We start from the raw sequence: 6,789 nt of genomic DNA, 5'->3' as shown, positions 1-6,789 counted from the left end.
TCCCTATTGGAATGCCTTTTATTTCTTTCTCTTGTCTGATCACATTGGCTAGGACTTCCAGTACTATGTTGAATAGGAATAGAGAAAGTGAGCAGCCTGTCTTGTACCAGTTTTTAGTGGAAAAGCTTTCAGCTTTTCCCCATTCGGTACAATGTTAGCTATAGGTTTTTCATAGATGGCTTTTATTATGCTAAGAAATCATCCTTCTAGGCCAATTTTCCTGAGAGTCTTAATCATAAAGAAATGCTGTGTTTTGTTAAATGCTTTTTCTGCATCAATAGAAATGATCATGTGAATTTTATCTTTCTTTCTGTTAATATGGTGTATTACATTTATGATTTTGCATATGTTGAACAACTCTTGCATCTCTGGAATAAATCCTACCTGATTTTTATGAATAACCATTTTTATATGCTGTTGAATACAGTTAGTAAGTATCTTGTTGAGAATTTTTGCATCTGTATTCATCAGAGATATAGGTCTGTAATTTTCCTTTTTTGTCATATCCTTATCCATTTTGGGAATAAGGGTAATGGAAGCTTCATAGAAGGAATTTGGAAGGGTTCCTTTCTTTTGGACCTCTAGAAACAGTGTGAGTAGAATGGGGGTTACCTCTTCTTTGTTTTTAATAATAATTTTTAAATTATTATTCTTATATTAAATTGCTATACATCATTTAGATATAAAGAGAATTTAACCAGAATGATATATGGCTCAGTCCAGCCAGTTGAGACTACTATACACATCCTCGTCAACAGATAAGAAACCTTATCTATGTTCCACAAGTGTCTTATCTCTCCATTGCCCCCCCAGATTTCCTTTTCTTGGCTCTTTCCTTCCCACACTCTCCTTCCACTTTGTCTCTAGTATCCATTACAATTTTTAATGCTTTTATGTCCTCCAGTCTTTCAGTCTCTACCATAGAGTAAGGACAGTCAGTATATGTTAAGTGGAGACATACAATGTCTCTCTTCATAGCCTGATTTGCTTCACTCAGCAACAAATCTTCCATATTAGTCCACTTTCTATCAAATTCCAGGGCCTTTTTTTTTATGCCTGAATAGTATTCCATGGAGTATATGTGCCATAATTTTTCAATTCATTCATCCATTTGTGGACATTTGGGTTGGTTCCGTGTCTTAGCAATTGTGAGTAATGCTGCAATGAAAATAGTTGTGCAAGCACTTTACCAACTGAGTGCTCTCCTGTCCTTTGGGTAGATACTCAGAAGTGGAATTGCTGGATCATATGGTAGTTCTAGTTAAAGGTCTTTGAGTAACCTTCATATCATTCTCCACAGTAGCTGGGCCAATTTACATTCCCACAGTATAAGAGTGTTCCCCTTTCACCACATCCCCTCCAGCATTTATCATTATTTGGTTTTTTAATCTTAATCATTCTGCCAGGGGTTAGGTAGTAACTCATTGTGGTTTTGATCTTCATCTCCCTTACAATGAGGGATGTTGAGCATTTTTTCATATGCTTTTTGGCTGTTTGTATTCCTTCCTTAGAGAGTTGTTTATTCAGCTAATTTTCTCATTTTTTAATTGGGTTAATAATTTTCTTCCAGGTAAACTGCTTGAGTTCCCTGTGTATTCTGGTTATCAGTCCCATATCTAAGTCACAGTTAACAAAAATTCTCTCCCATTCCGAGGGTTGTTGATTCACACTAATTACAGAGTCCTTTGCTGTGCAGAAACTTCTTAATCTGATGTAATCCCACCTGTCTATTTTGGGGATTATTGCCTGTGCTTTGGGGGTCTTGCTTAGGAAGTCTTTGCCTACCCCAATGTCTCCCAGAGTTTTCCCAGTGTTTTCCACCAGTAGTTTTATAGTTTGCAATCTTAGATTTAGAACTTTGATCCACTTTGGTTTGATTTTTGTTAATGGTGACAGATAGGGGTTCAGATTCATCTTTCTGCAGGTGGATACCCAGCTTTTCCAGCACCACTTGCTAAAGAGGTTTTTCCCTTTTCCCACTGGATTGACTGGTACTCTTTGTCAAAGATAAGTTGGCTGTATGTTTTGGTGGCTCAGTGGTTACCTCTTTTATAAAAGTTTTGTAAAATTCAGTAGTAAAGCCATGGGGACCTGGACTTTTCTTTGTTGGGAGACTATTTATTACTGATTCAATCTACTTGCTTGTTATAGGTCTATTCAGGCTTTCTATGTCCTTCTGTGTCAGTCTTATGCAGATTATATCTCCAGTAAATTGTTCATTTCACCCAGATTTTCTTCTTTGTTGGCATATAGTCACTCATAGTATCCTCTAATGATGCATTGTGTTTCTATTATGTCTGTTGTAATGTTATTTGATTCATTGCAAATTTGATGTATGTGGTTCCTTTCCCTCTTCTTCTTAATTAGTCTAGCTAATGGTGTGTCACTCTTGTTTATCTTTTCAAAGAACCAGCTTTCACTCTCACTTATTTTCTGTATAATTCACTTATTTTCTATTTCATTTATTTCTGTTCAAACCTTTATTATTTCTTTCTTCCTGGCATTTTTTTAGATTTTTAAGTTGTTGTTTTTCCAATTCCCTGAGGCATGATGTTAGGTTATTCTTTTGCCACCTTTCCATCTTTTTCTTGTGTGCATTAATTGCTATGAGCTTCCCTCTTATGACTGCTTTTGCAGTGTCTCATAAACTGTGTACTCATTATCATTTGTTTCCATGAACCTTTTGATTTCAGTCTTAATCTCTTTAGTAGTCATGAAGCCATTCAGAAGTAGGTTATTTAGTTTCCATGTATTTGTGTATTTTCGAGGGTTTTTCCTGAGATTAATATCAAGTTTAGGACCAGCAGTTAGCGTAATGGCTATGTCACTGAACTCCCATGTAGCTGACCATGGTTCAAGTCCCGGACCCGGTGGCTTAAACTCACACTGGGTGAGTGTGCATGCATGCCTAAGATCCTGAGAGGAGAATGGAGGAGAAGGGATTGCAGTGTGGCCATCCCCCCTGGGGGGGTGATTTCTCGCTTTCTGTCTCTCTGTCTCTCTCTGTCTTTCTGGCGAGCACACACACCTCTCAAAAAAAAAAAAAACCATAAAAGTTTAATTCCATCATGGTCAGAGAAGATACTGGCTATAATTTCTATGTCTTTGAATCTATAAAGGCTGGTTTTGTGTCCTATCACTTGATCAGTCTTCAAGAAAGTACCATGTAGGAGCTGAGAAAAATGTATAGAATTTGTCTGGAATCATAAAAGACCCCATATGCCAAAGCCATCCTGTGCAAGAAGAGTGGTGTGGGGAGCATCTCATTTCCTGACACAAAAATATATTACAAAGCTGTGATAATCAAAACAGCATGGTATTGGCACAAAAACGGACATGAAGAGCAATGGGACAAAGTACAGACCTCAGAAAAAAAAAAACCCAAAACACACAAACAACTGATCTTTAACAAAGGTTGCCAGTCAATCCAGTGGGACAGGCAATAATCCCCAAAATAGACAGGTGGGATTACATCAGATTAAGAAGTTTCTGCACAACAAAGGACACCATAACTAGTATGAATCGACAACCCTTGGAATGGGAGAACATTTTTGTTAACTGTGTCTCAGATAGGAACCTGATAACCAGAATACACAGGGAACTCAAATGGCTTGCCCAGAAGAAAATTATTAACCCAATTAAAAGATGGGAAAATTAACTGAGTAAACAACTCTCTCCTTTTATTTATTTTTTTTTGAGAGGTTTTTGCTATAGAGTGTGTGTGCTCACCAGAAAGACAGAGAGACAGAAAGCAAGAAATCACACCCCAAGGGGGATGGCCACACTGCAATCCCTATTCCTCCATTTCCCTCTCAGGATCTTGGGCATGCATATACATGTGCCTGGCGTGAGTTTAAACCACCGAGTCCAGGTCTCAAACCAAGGTTGACTACATGGGAGTCCAGTGACATAGCCATTACGCTAACTGCTGGTCCCCTGAATAAACACCTCCTTAAGGAAGACATACAAATAGCCAAAGAGCACATGAAAAAATGCTCAACATCCCTCATTGTAAGGGAGATGCAGATCAAAACCACAGTGAGATATCATCTAACGCCAGTCAGAATGGTGAAGATTAAAAAAGATAAGTGCTGGTGGGGATGTGGTAAAAGGGAAACACTCCTACACTGTTGGTAGGAATGTAAACTGGTCCAACCACTGTGGAGAACAATATGGAGGCTCCTTAAAGATCTACAAATAGAACTACCATTTAATCCAGCAATTCCACTCCTGGGTATCTACCCAAAGGACCGGAGAGCACTCTGTCAGAAAATTACTTGCACAACTATATTTATTGCAGAACTATTCATGATTGCTAAGACATGGAACCAACCCAAATGTCTACGAATGGATGAATGGATTGAATAAGTATAGCACATATATTCCATGGAATATTATTCAGCCATAAAAGAACAACAAAGCCCTGGAATTTGATAGGAAGTGGACTAATATGAAAGATTTGTTGCTGAGTGAAGCAAGTCAGGCAATGAAGAGAGACATTGAATGTCTCCACTTAACATATACTGACTGGAATGTCTAAGATTAAAAAAACAAAAAGTGATAAGTGCTGACAGAGATGTGGTGAAAAGGGAACTCTTTTACACTGCTGGTGGGAATGTAAATTGGTCCAACCACTGTGAAGAAAATTTGGAGATTCCTCAAAAATCTACAAATAGAACTACCATATGATCCAGCAATCCCACTCCTTGGTATCTACCCAAAGGACAGAAGAATACTTAATCAAAAAAGTGCTTGCACATCGATGTTTATTGCAGCACTTTTCACGATTGCTAAGTCATGGAAACAACCTATATGCCCACGAACTGAATATATATATATATATATATACACACATATATATATATTTGAAACCATACTGCTTCTGTTGTTATAGAGTCATAAAATTATACAAAATTATAAGAAATATTTTGAACATTATCTTTAAAATTCAGTATTTTGAAATTTTGAAAGTTGTAAACTGTCAAGAACTATGGAGTATGAGCTAAAATTTTTTGATATGTAAAGTAAATATTTGTGGGAAAATGTAAAAATAAATAAATAAAAGGGAAAAATGATAATAATAATAATAAATACAATTGAATAGATAATTATTTTTTAAAAATAAAAAAATTAAAAAACATATACTGACTGTCCTTACTCTGGAGGACATAAAAGCATTAAAAATTGTAATGGACACTAGAGACAAAGTGGAAGGAGAGTGTGGGAGGGGAAGAGCAGAGGAAAGATAATTTGGGGGAAAAATGGAGAGGTAAGATACTTGTGGGACACAGATATGGTTTATTACCTGCTGATGAGGATGTGTATAGTATCTCAACTGGACTGAGATGTATATCATGCTAGGTAAAGTCTCTTCACAATCTAAATGATGTATAGCAATTGAAAATATAAATAATAAATAAATAAGGCATACTTTGACCTATCTCTCAATGACTAGGCAAGGGATGCTGAAAAACTAGGTGTCTGAGTAGGCACCATGCATTCCTGAACAGTTGGGGCTCAGTAAGCAGGGGTAAGCAGATGGGAAGATTTGGCTGAAAGTCAATAGTATCTACCACAGTGGCTCTTCTGAATTGGCCTGCCTTAACACTAATAGGAAAAAATGATCTTGAGAGATTTCTCTGTCCCCATAAAGAAGGCAAACTCTGCCCACCGTGGATAGCCAGAACCAATGCCTTCAAGATTCATACCTGACCATCAGTTCAGTTGGTAGCAGTGGAAAGAGCAGAATGAGAGAACAAGGAAAGGGAGAGAAAATTTGCCTCATGATTTCTAACCACATCTGAGCATCTCAAACACATCAAGTCCGTTCTTCAGGATCCTTTTCCCTTTCAGGTATCCATATCAGTCCTCACTATTCTAAGACCCACCACTTCATCCCAACTGTGAGTACACAACCCCCTACTCCGCCATCTATACTGCTGATGATCTTTCTGAGATTGCAGGATGCTCCAGTACTATTGCTGTTACCATCACTGTGACTTCAGCAGTGGGAATATTGCTCCCACCACTGTGCTACTTCCTCTGACTTGTGAAAACACTTGAAGAATTCTCTATAGAAAAGCTGAGAGTGAGACTTCATGAGTCTTCAGGGAAGGTTTAGGAATAACGTAAAGAGGGGAAGCAGCACAGATAGTGGCTTACTGTGAGCATCCAGAAACATCCTGACCTCCTAGCTTGCTATTATGTGACCAGGTCATTCACTCCCATCACTGAAAATGAATCTGGAGTTTCTGTGCTGAACAAGCTCACTTTAATCCTTACAGCAAGAAAGACACTTTCTACCTTAACTCTGGGGTCTGCTGTCTGATTCTTTCTTTTCTCTCCTAAAACTGATTTCTTCCCAGGATAATTGAAGATAGGACTATCTATTCTCTTTAAAAGAAGCTTGAACCCCATCCACAAGAGAATGAATGGTCTGACTCTGAGATATCACATATCTAAGACAATCCCACTACCGTGTTCCATCAGTCCAATTCTCAAAATCTGGGTCATTCATCTGACTGCAGAAAGCAACCAGAGGCTACAGCAAGCTATCTCCTTCTTTTTGAAGTTATCTTCATTCAGGGTTCAAAAAGCCTTAGGATTGACTCAGTCTTACCCACTGCTTATGCCCTTATGCCATGCTCCTTTATCCCAATTCTCAGACCCAATCCCCAAGTTTTCCAACATGCCCTCATCCAGATCCTCATGGTTACAATGGCTTAGAATCTCTGACTCTGCCCGGTAGTTTTCACTCTGCCTTGTCATAAGTCAAGAGTCCCAGATATG

This window comes from Tupaia chinensis, unplaced genomic scaffold (assembly GCF_000334495.1).
Source record: "Tupaia chinensis unplaced genomic scaffold, TupChi_1.0 Scaffold000429_1, whole genome shotgun sequence".
Classification (NCBI taxonomy): domain Eukaryota; kingdom Metazoa; phylum Chordata; class Mammalia; order Scandentia; family Tupaiidae; genus Tupaia; species Tupaia belangeri.
Note: the sequence above shows the minus strand (reverse complement) of the source record.